Raw genomic sequence first — 12,256 nt, 5'->3', positions numbered from 1 at the left:
CAGCTACCCAATTAAAAGAGCCTAAGTGGGACTGTCTTGCAGAGCGTAGATAATTACTTGTATTTGCTTAATTTGGCACTATGTTTTCGTCTTGTTTTTCCACTAGATCCATGGAAAACTATTGCCTTAAAGGTTATATAAAAAAAACTCAATTAATGTTTTTTCAACAGGTCCTTATGCATTTTCTACTTCCATTCTGCTACAGCTAAATAACAGTGAGCAATAATTATCAATGTTATCCCAGCAACACAAATGGATTGGTTGCCATGGGAGCAGAAGGGGTTGCCTCATGCAACAGCTAAGCAAATGCACACTTGGCATCTATGAAATATACACAGGGGAGGAAGGAGGAGGGGGAGGAGGGGAGGAGGAGAACAAAGAGAGGAAGAGGGAGAAATGATCCTGCTGATCTAGTCGTGCATTTCTGTACCTGTCTCCTGCACAGACTACATATAAGGAAAGAGCAGGCAGGGTGAAAACACGGATTCCTTAATCCCTCGAGCACCTGCTGGAGAAAACAAGAGAAAGGCACATAAACCAGGGTGCCGCAACACGCAGAGTACTGCAATGAGCAAATCAAAGAGGCGTGCCTGCTGACAGGAGGCACATGGACTGGAGACTGTAAATGTGCAGGCAGATTTACTCTATGTGTGAGAGAGAGACAGAGAAAGACAGATAGAGAGAGGTTGGCAAAGTGACTTTAACTGGGAGAATGCAAAAAGGCAAAAAATAAATTTTTAGCAGCATTTGTTACAAAATATTTTTGGTCAGACAGTAAAGTATGTCTACTTGAAGCTAGCTGACATTAGTACAGTATGGGCCTGATGTAGATGGGCAAGGCAGATGAGGTCACAGGGTAGAGAAATAACATGCTAACGTGTAAGAGTTTACATTTAATCTGCATCAGTTTAAGCCCTAGATTAAAGGTGCTTTAAAATGACAGAACAATCTGCTTATAGGCTGACTAATAAATTACACTGGACAAATTGAATGATTTTCTGAATCCTGATGACTTTATGTTTTAATGATGATATCAGTCCTTTTCAAACGAAACGGGGAGCAAGAGAAACTGCTCAAGTACAAATAATGTTACCAGAATCACTTTCTTTGTTTTGTTTTTTTCACAACAAACCTCAAATTAAAACAAACATTTTTTAAACTATTGCTGTAATGCAACGTATACATACGGTATATAAAACGTGTAAGTGCCACATAAGTTAAGTACTGAATTACTCATTGATTTACTCATTTAGGTTAGGTGTTACTGTCAGGGTTTGTCTGTTTCAGTCATGTCATGAACAATTAGCAAGTTGTCAAAGCCTCTATCTCTTCCACACATTTTCCTTCTAAAAATAGTCCAGTGTGTGTGTGTGTGTGTGTGTGTGTGTGTGTGTGTGTGTGTGTGTGTGTGTGTGTGTGTGTGTGTGTGTGTGTGTGTGTGTGTGTGTCAGTTCAATAATACCATCCTCACTGGTGTAATCCTGTAATTTCCTCCAGTAGGGAAGTTCCCACTCACACTTAATCTTATATAAACTAGCTCTTAACCCTAGTAATCGTATATTGTACATTTTGGGCTGCTGTGTGTGCAGGTTCTTTTGAAAAATGCCTTTTCTGGGGGGGGGGTTATTATTTGTGTATTATTATGTTAAAACAGGTAAGGGGGTTCAGGAGGAGGCATTTGACACAATGAATGGCTGGGTCCCACACATTTTAGCATAATATTATTTCGTGATGAAGTCCTTTTGCGTTTTGATTGTTCAAACCTTTCTTAAAGCTGCTTCATTCAACATTAATCCAATTCATTATTTTCTGTGGAGAAGGGATATCAAACTACTTGTAAGAGCTTCCCCCTTTCTAATGTTTGAATTCATTAAATGTGACCAAAATTAAATCACATTTAGTTTGTTAATCCAGATTTAATTTCACCGGAGTCTGGGAAATCACACCCTACACTGTATTGAGTCAAAGGTGTTGTACTGAATATCGAGATATGAAATTCAAACAGTTCCAGCGTAGCTTGGGGATTTATTATTGACATATATGGACATTTTAAAGGAGAGAGGGAGGGATGTAAAGATTAATTGTAAAATCGTGATAAATTAAATCCAAGGTGTCTAGATTCACATCAGTACTCTGAAAAATAAATCACAATAATATGGTGAGCGTCAGCAGCTGAAGAGCAAGATTTTGAAATTGAGGATGCACCACCGTCTTTAAATCCGAGGTGTGGAAGCATTTTGGCTTCCCCAAGACAGAAAATGAAAGAGGTGAGAAGATAACAGACAAGACAAAAACTGTGTACAAATATTGCAAGAAGACGGGGAACTAAATAAAACAACCAACATGATGCAGCATTTAATCGACACCACGATGAGAGGCTCCAATCACCTCCCCTTGTTGAGAGAAAAACCACACTGACAAGCGGGTTTGTAGCCCCTAAAGGAATCTTTTCCAGTCATAATCTGTCTACAGTCTCAATTTGTAAAATAAATCATGAGTATCGTGAACCCAGCATCATGACTCGTATTGTGAGTTGAGTGAATCGTTACATCCCTAAGAGAGACAGTTACATACCTGTAGGAGAAAAGCTCCAACTTGGTCCAGGTAGCAACAGACATGGTGACACCAATAAAAAGACAAATGTGATGTCCTGTCATGGCTTTTTTGTTGTTTGTTGTGAGTGTATGGATCACATACCAGTGGTCTGTGGATGTATTTAAGTGGGATAAGTTAATAATGCCGTCAGTGTGTGGATGTGGTGTGAATGTGACATGCATTGTAAAAGTGCTATGAGTAGTCAGAATACTGGAAAAATGCTAAACAAGCTAGTCCAAGTCCATTTTATAATTGATCTTTTCTAAACATGGTGTTTACCTAAATCTGAACCTCCATTACTATGTGAAATAAAAGAAAGGGGTTTCCCAAACTTTCTGAAGTATTGATTTCTGTAGTTGTCTGTTTACTTTTTAAAAACACACTTTGAGTTATATTGACTGACACATCCCTAACAAAGAAAAGGAAGTTTAACGTGAAACTTTCCATGTACTGTACCAATATTAACATATAAGTATATGTTTTCTGTGGTTGTTTTCTGTGACCTTATATAAGATGATTTGACTGAACAGGTACTTCAGCATTATGCACAGTCAGGTGCAGCAACACATTGTGTGAGGTAGGATGTGATCAAAACAGGGTTTAGCAAGAGCAGATGGCCAAGATTAACGCCTTAAAGCACGGAGCACTTCCCCTCCCCCTGAAGAGTCTACCACAGGTTGATTGAGAGGAGGCACACACTTACCCACACAGTACACACACATAACAATTGCCCTCTGACAAGCTATGATATTCCCACAGACGTTACAGTGGATAACAAAGAAAAAAGGGGTATTTAGGGTGGTACTGAAGTGAACTGACTCAGCAAAGGGAACTCTAAACTCTAATAGAAAATAAAACACAGCATTCAAAAGAGGTTCAGAAACTACCTGAATAAAGAGAGATGTATCTTCTAGTCACCGGGAAATGGATGTTTTTTGTGTCTTTATACATAGAAGTGCGCAAGAATGTGTCAAAGGCAAAAAAGAAGGCCTATTACATAACTGAAAAAAGGGTGATTGCCTCCCCAAAGATGAAGACAGAAAAGATAAAACGCAACACTTCACAACAATGAGGGAATAATTCATGTTCCTGTCGCGTGTTTAACTCGAGAGCTTTTGCACTCTGAATTCCCATGGATTTCCGACAACTTCAGAGGCGCCAATCACACGCTTTACAGAGCGTCTGGTGACACTTCCAGCAATATGGCGGGAAACGGGGAAAGCCAGCTTGCCAGGCACTGAACTATAAAATCAGAAGGACCAGTGCCCAAATGGTGACTCGGCATGTGGTCAATTTTATACATTTTGTATAAGAAATTGACACGGCTTGATTTAAGTTACATTATCCCTCCCATTAAAAATATATTATTTTCCTTCATCAATGACACATATTACTTTATAGATTAAGATTTTGCCCTTAGAGTCAACAATAAAATCATTATTTTGCTTGTTTCTCAGCTCAAGTCTGACATTTTGTGACTAAATGGAACATTGTGATGTTTCATTAACCCCATTGTTGCTAATTTGCCTAAATTAATCTCTGACTAAGCCTGACATGAATAAATTAACTTTTACATTTTCTAAGATGCACTTATACCTGAAATTCTGAACACAATGTCACAGTTCACACCACGTGTTAATGCTGGTGGGAAAATGGTCATAATGTTCTTTTCTCTTGAGAGCTCTCTGTCTGTTTTCTCATTAACTTGTAAAACAAAAGGACAGTTTTATTCCTCTGCAGCGCTGTCATTCAGCAGCCACTGTGTTCTGTTTTATGGTAGACCTTAAGGGGCGTAGGCATCAACCTCTGCGCTCCGTCAAGAAAATGTATTAAGAGGAGCAGGAAGGAAGACACAATGGCGATTCTAAAGCTTTTCAAAAGGGATGAGAGATGCAATTATTCTGACAGAGCCTCTAAAACCTGCGACTTATGTAAACTTACTTAGCATTCAGTGTGTGCATGTACTGTATGTTAGACTGTTACCACAGCGACAATGTAAAGGAGGAACCTAGCTTTGCAACAAAAACAGGTGAAATACAAAATGAAATGCAGCTCATTAAGCCAAATTAAACAGGGCTAACACATCTCTAATGAATTCTGCTGGCCACTGCCTGTGAGATTATAGCACCTTTATTGACAGGGTTTCTCAGAATACAGCTTTACTCTGCTATCAAACTGTAAGGCCTGACACCAGTGCATCCCTGATGGAGACATGAAAGAGTAAAAAGGAGAGAGATATTAGTGGGATTGATGTGTTTCTCATTTTGAAACCCTTGTGGACAAAGAAACGGTGGGTGGTGGGTAATGAATGGGTTCTAGGCGGGAAGATAGCTGTCTTTGCACCTTCTCTGGATCATCTCAGGGGTTTTGTTTCGCTGTAATGAGACAGGTGAGTTACAGTCCCTGGAATGATCACACACTTGAGGAAACCATGGAGGATATGATGAACATGGCAGAACAACGTTTGCTTGTAATTTGTCTTCTATCAGGCATTCAAGCTTTCTAATGTTAGAAAAATGAGACAATCAATCACAGGTCCTTTATCATAATTGTTTCCAACACTTTGGTCAATTGTGGTTTTACTATCAAGTTATTTCCAGCACTACTACAATGGAGTTTGATTTAGTATGGCAGAACACTTGTAAACCTGAAGTCTCTCTAACTGAGTTTGTTATAAACTCACACATCGTGCAGTGTGTGTGTGCGTGCACCCTGCAGTGCACGCATTGAAATACTGGGATGAACCAGCTTGAAAGAAGCTAAAGCACTCAGTGTTACATCACAAAATAATGCGTGACAGATATCAAAGTGAAGACACCAGTGGTGATTTCTTTCTGTAAATGACACCCACACAAGCACACACTCCTACACTCAGCCTACTTGATCGTGTACACAAACACTGATGCACAAACACCAGCACACACTGAACAATCACAATGATGCAAGCAAGACACATAACAAACATCCTCTCCTAGAGGAGAGGAAATAGGAGAGTGGATGAAAAAGGAGAGGAGAGGAAAAGGGAGAGGAGAAGAGAGGAGAGGAGATAAAAAGGTGAGCTGTGACTCACACTTAATGTTTTCCTGATTCAGCCCACACATGCTTTTCTATGAGCTTGTTATCTGCTCTGTAATGTATTGTTGTTGAATGTAGAGAATATCTAGCTCAGTAGAAATAGTTACATCCTATAGGCATCAGTTAGGTGCCAAAGATAAATTCTCTATTCACAATTGTATTTATTTTTATTTACGGGCGGTATTTATTTACGTCCCATTCGCAGCAGGGATACAGTTCACTAAAATGTTCACTCAAACCTGAGATGGGTTCAGCTTTGAAAGAGAGTCCCGGACTGTTTCTCAGCTATGTTGTCACAAATAAGTTACTTCTGAATATTTTTATAAAGAATTACCTACAGTGAGATGTCTCAGTATACTCTCAGTAGTGTGATACAAGACTCCTGCAGTTACAGAACAGTACTGAGGTGGCAGGCCAGAGACAACTTGTGTTATACTGAAAAGTTTTTTTCTATTACTCTGTCCAACAAACCGATGTACAAGATATTTCAGGATGATTGATGAACATTTTGCAGACTACATCCACCAAAATGATCATAGTTGAATCAACAACTGTATGAAAAAGTAAAATGTTACTTTACAACTTTTAATTGATAACAGGATTTAGAATCTATTACATTTGGCTACTTGCTAAGCATAATTAATGTGAAAGAAGAAGCACCTTTTAGAGCGGTAGAGAAATGTGGTCAAATTACAAATGTACTGCTTTTTGAAAACTACTAAGAAGTTTACTTTCTTGAAAGTGTACAGTAGTGTCTCTGTGACGTAGTTTTCAATCGTTGAGAGTATCTCTGATTTCAGGGATCAAATTCATTTGGGACTAGGCCCACCAGAGATGAGAAAAATATGCGATGTAATGATGTTGGATAATTTGTTAAATTTTGCCATATGAAGTGTGATAGTCAAAAATAAAGTTAACAAAAATTTAAGAGTGCATATAAGCTATATTTCTGTGTAATCTATGTCTATCTGCTGTTCTCCATGTTTTAATATGTGCTTGCACTTTCTCCTGAACCCAAAAGAAATCCAACAGGCATTTTTTTCCACAACCAAATTGGCAACAAATAAATCTAAGGGAGCTTCATATGATCGCATCAGAATGGTGTAAAATGTAAATTATTCCCAGGTCCCAATCAAACAGGTACCATATGTGAATGCTGAGTGAGAAAGCATAGCTTGTATCTATAAAATCAGACTTTTGAATGTTTATTAGAAATGTTCTAATTGCGTTATCAATGAAATTGCGATTAGTTGTGCAGCCCTGTTTTTGGACACCTTCGCTTTACTCACCTCACTGAGGTGGTACACTTAACGAGGATCAGTATGCTACAAACAGCAGTGATCCATCCTGAACTCAGGGCTGTCAGGAAGACAGATAGAGTCTGGATGTTGGGACAGACTCTAGTGGGTTTGACTTGACTGATCTCAGCCTCCCACAAACTAAAGGTAAGCTATCTTGACCTAAGGATGCCTTGGGGCAATGAGGAGAAAAAATCTCAGATGAGGAGGAGAATCCCAACAAGATATATAAAAACAAATGGGCATCTCACTGTGTTGTGAAGCAGGTAGAAATCTGTCAGGGGACAGAGTGGCTCTCATTTAGCTGTAGGTCAGATGAGGTCAGTCACATCTAAACTAGACGTAAAATGGAAATGACTTAGCTTAGACTTGTCAATGTGATGGCCAAATCTCTGACAGGATAGTCAAGTGTACAACATATGAGGTCAGCCTTCTGCAGTCAATCAGGATTTTAACACTGATCTCTAATTATGATGTATCCGTCTTTACTGGATATCATTCTAATTAAAGGAACATTAGTCTCATAGGTACACATTTAAAATCTAACAGGGAGGATATCGAATGGGGGAACTTTCAAACCAACAACTGGCCAAGCTTTGAAGGGTAAAAAGCTGTGCATACAACACTGTTGACACAGACCTGACTTCTGCAGCAATGGACCCTGGAACATTAACTGAAAATGAATCACTCGTTCATAAATGGAAAAATAAGGGTCCTCATATTTACTAACCATGAAGCCTGACCTGATATCAAGACATTGGATTGTTTCCATCTCGATATACTTGGCCTTCAGCCCTCTCCTGTAAAACTCTATCAAAGCAGCGAGCTTATGAACAATGCCAAGCACTTTATCTTTATCATTGACATGCCAGTTGTTTATGGATTGTGTACTCCACTTTCTTTCTTGTTGACTCTCCTACCCTTGAAAAGAGGCAAGGTCAACTTCAAGAACAGAGATTGGAGAAGTAATCCACGATGTCAGTACTGGAGAAGTAATAGTTTGCAGTCACTATATGACCCTAAGTAAACCACAACTGTTACTAATGAACGTCTTTGCAGTACATTTTCATGACTGTGCAGCTTTGACATACATGTGAAAGCATACAGTACATAAGAACAAAGCATACAAACCCAAAAAACCAAGACAACATAAGAACCCAAAAGCAAAGCACCCAAACAACATCAACAAAACCCCAACAGCAGAAATAACCCATACAGTACAAAAAACCGACCAAGAACCCAAAGATGTAAGAAGATGTAGGCAATTAAAAGGGAGAGAAGCAATAAGAAATACAAACAATCAGAAGATATAAAAACATATGTTCCACCTCTCCAGATCTAACATAAACACTGCATGGATAATTTTACCCCAAGACTTGGGGACATAAGTTGAGTCTGAGCCCAGAACACTGGAGTATTTGTTGCACTAGTGAAACTCTTTTTGTTAGGAATTGCTGAAATATAAATTAGATATTATATGAATGTAGGATGTTAAATAATGTTAACTGTTTCTACCCTAACTGTTGCACTTACACTATTATTAAGACAGTTTGGAGACTAAACAAATTCATTGATTGATTAAAGCCAACATTAGATGAATAGTTGCAGTCCTAGTTGACAATTAAGTCTTAGCATAAAAGCACCTTTTAAAACTCCACGAGCATGTTGACCAATGAGCTCATCTTTGAAAAACCTTGAGTGCCTCTCCACACAGAGAGGGAGAGAGATTGGCAGCTAGCTGGTAGACATGCTGGTCGAGTGAATTGGTACTGCTGCCAAAGCCACCGCAGAGTGTCTCTCTTCTTTCATACAAAGAGCCTATTCCGAAATGTTTCTGTCTCTCTCAAGCACACACAAACACACACAGCATTACATCAAACACTGAATGTGACAAGTGAGGCCAGGCTGTCGGTCTGTTGTGTGTGTTCTTGAGTGTGCATCCTTGGATTAGGCTGTCTCACTGACACACAAGGTTTGACCTGTAGTTCGGCTTTACATACAGCTTTAACTGCACAAGTGTGAAGTGGCCTGCTGCAGTACTACCTTATTTAACGCTTGTTTCTGCACCGCTCACTCTGGCAGCTGCCTACATTAGGGAGAGCAACTCATGTGATCACACAACAAATCCCCAGTTTAACCTAATTATGTAGGTTTAAATGATCTTGACAGGAGGTGAAACCAGGTGAATGCTATTTATATGAGGTACCTTGACTATCCACTTCTCATCAACTAGATCATCAGTGCAAGAACAAACAAAAAAAAACATTTCAACTGACAAAACTCTGCTGATGGAGCCAGCAGTCTCCCCTGCAGGTGGTCCACAATGCTGCCAACAGGATCCTGACTGGCACACAGAAGAGAGACAATGAATTCCTCCATGCAAGCTCCCCTTCACTTGTTACCAGTTCATTACACAATTGGTATTGAAGGGTTTTTTTAAGAACAGATTTTCCCCTTACTGAGTTCCCTTTGTCTTTGTTTCCCTTTGAGGTTCACTCACTCCTGCCAGTTAAGGCCCAAAGGAGATTTTCTGTATTGAAACTGCAGATGAGTTAAACTCTCTTATAAAGTCTTCCCTTCAACTGAAGTTTATAAAAAACAAAAAAACTGGCTTTATCATCAAGCACAGAACAATCCTGTTTAAACCAAAATTCTAGGCTAAGCAAACAGATATTTTGTGCTGAATTTATTTACAAGAAGTAGTACTGCTATATACGTGCATCCTTTTACACTTTTAGTATAAGTTGAGTTCATTTGATACATAAGGGAAAAAAAGGTCATGAAAAAGACCCTGAAGAAAACCATTCAGTTCTCCCATTTATCCTCCGATTCCTTGAACGCAACCTTCAAGCCAACATAGCTACAGTATCAACTTCAGACACCACAGGCGTTGATTCATGAGCTCAGATATAGATCAACCACGCATCACCTTGACATTTACACCTTCAGCTGATGACTGCGCACCTAATGAATACTTAATGATTATAGACTTACTATCCAATTACTTCTGTAAATCAGCCTGTAAGAATTCAATGATGAGTCCTACCTCATAAGTACAATGCCATTCTACCATAACACACACACAAATGGTAAACTTCAAATAGTGACAAATCATCACTTTGAGTGTTTTCTTTAATACACAAGGCATATCCCATAATCACAACCATGAGAAAATACAGCATCTGAAAGGTTGCAAATTATAACACTGTTTTAATTTAAAGTTGATTAAAATGTAAATAAAATAATGTCGATCATATCATGTCAGAAGCAAACATAGATTATTATCAGGTTTCAAGACAGTGACACAACAAAAAAATGCCCTTTCCTCTTCCATTCCTCAAAGTCAATCTAGAAATGGCCGATGAAACAGCTCCTTTATTGAACCGCTAAAGCAGTCAAAAAGCTTGGTCTTCTTAAGGGGTACAAGCCCCGCTCCCTCGGTGAGGAGGAGCCCATGAGCTGCTGCCTCGGCTTGAATGCATCAGGCATTTCAATGTAACTGCACACACACACACACACACACACACACACACACACACACACACACACACACACACACACACACACACACACACACACACACACACACACACAAGGAAAGTGGATACGACAGAGGAAAATCAATAGCCAAGCCACTGTATGTAAATGAGACATGACTGAAGCCAACAAATGTTTCAGACATATGCCATATTCAAGCTCCTAGTAATGTATTCAGGACAGTGATATCTGAGGTGTTAGAGCCCACCCTGCTTTAACTGCATTCACTGTGTTGGATTGATGATGAAGCAGATGCTCAATGGAAAAAAAAAAAAAAATCTGATTCTAATGTAGCTGCAGTTTTCACATTTTAAATGACATCAAATAGCCTAAATCATCACCACAAATGGAGTTATAAATGTAATTTTTTATCACTATGGTTACGAAAACAAGCATGCACATAATGGGCTTTAATTTGAATGATCAATCAGGGAGGCCAATGACTCAGCACCTGTATTTGCACCCTTTCCTCCTTCTCTTATCGACAAGCATTCCTCAGATTATAAACCATTACACTTATTTTTTAGTGGGTGATAACAGTGATTTTTTTTTCACAGTGACCTCATGTTAAAGCTATCTATAATGAGTTAAAAGCTTAAAGGCTGGTAGCCATGCATGCATTGCCACCGCAGCATCGTAAGTCCCCGAAGTGACCGCAATAGATAGAGCCGCTATCTAGGACATTATCCTATCAACCAGTCAACAAAACAAGCACTTAGGTGCTTAATTGGACCAACAATTGGCAATGCAGTCAATAAGGCTTACCTATTTCAGAGATTTGGTTCCAGATCTTTTGCTCAGCTGTGTTGTCATGTCAGACTAATTCCGCAACAACGCTCATGTAAGCCGGACTGAAATCAGAGATAAAACAGCACAGACTCATAAGAACCCAGACCAAATTCTCCTGTAGGCGAACAATGCGTCCTTTCTCCATCCACACAGAGAGGGGGCACCTCATCATTTGTGCTTCAGTGCCTGCTGAATTGCTCATTCAATGACGGGCGAAAGACTCCCAGTGACCGCCAAAATCATAAACGTTTGGTAAGCCATTGTCATTCATACACATACGCCTCTATGATAAAGCTTTTACAGAATAAAAGGAGTCATTTTTTCCTTTACCTGTTCGGCGCAGTGTCTTTCAGTGCAACTCCGGGTCTGTCGGACACACAGGCTCCGCAGCCGACATTTACCGTAATGACTGTACTAGTCACACAAAACGATAACTGTGCTCCAGTCATTACGGTATAACGCTTCAGGCGTTTTCTGGAGAAAGAAAAGGAGAAAAAATTAAAATATACAATAGTCTACTATAATTCAGACTTGGACATTTTGTAACTTGTCTCTTTCATCTTCTTGTTTGTCATTAAAAATTAACACACACAAAAAATTGAACATCACATTCAGAGGCAGAACTGACATGAAGCGAGGTATTAACGTTAGCTACGGTATCTCTTCATTAACTCAACAAGCCATTCCTACTGTAAAATGTAGGTAAGTGACTTTACAAATTTTAGAAAAATAGAATATTTATTTAATAATTATTAGGCTAAAAAAGATGTTCGTTTACCTTCAGGTGGATATTCATCTCGAAGCTTCTTCGGTTATTAATCTGGTGATATGCGAAATGTAATTAGTGCTGCCGCTCAGACAAAAACACCACAGGTGTGCTCGATAAAAATGTATTCAGTTCCTGTTTTTGTATTGCTTACGAATCATTTTCCTCAAATATCATGATATTGTAGCCTACACTC

General features: G+C 39.1%; 1 protein-coding gene across 10 annotated transcripts in view; it reads right to left on the bottom strand.

The window, feature by feature from the left end:
* map2 (microtubule-associated protein 2) overlaps positions 1-11,695 on the bottom strand; it is an 87,365-nt gene extending 75,670 nt beyond the window's left edge. For 3 of the 10 annotated variants that reach the window (XM_065962585.1, XM_065962586.1, XM_065962583.1), the window contains exon 1: positions 11,271-11,513. The gene's annotated coding sequence lies outside the window, so the exon portion shown is untranslated. Of the gene's footprint in view, positions 1-11,270; positions 11,514-11,624 lie in introns of those variants that run through there. The other 7 variants (XM_065962588.1, XM_065962589.1, XM_065962580.1 and 4 more) reach the window with 6 other exon arrangements.
* Between the last annotated feature and the right edge of the window lie 561 nt (positions 11,696-12,256).

This window comes from Labrus bergylta, chromosome 13 (assembly GCF_963930695.1).
Source record: "Labrus bergylta chromosome 13, fLabBer1.1, whole genome shotgun sequence".
NCBI lineage: Eukaryota > Metazoa > Chordata > Actinopteri > Labriformes > Labridae > Labrus > Labrus bergylta.
Note: the sequence above shows the minus strand (reverse complement) of the source record. Positions and strands in the feature narration are given on the sequence as shown.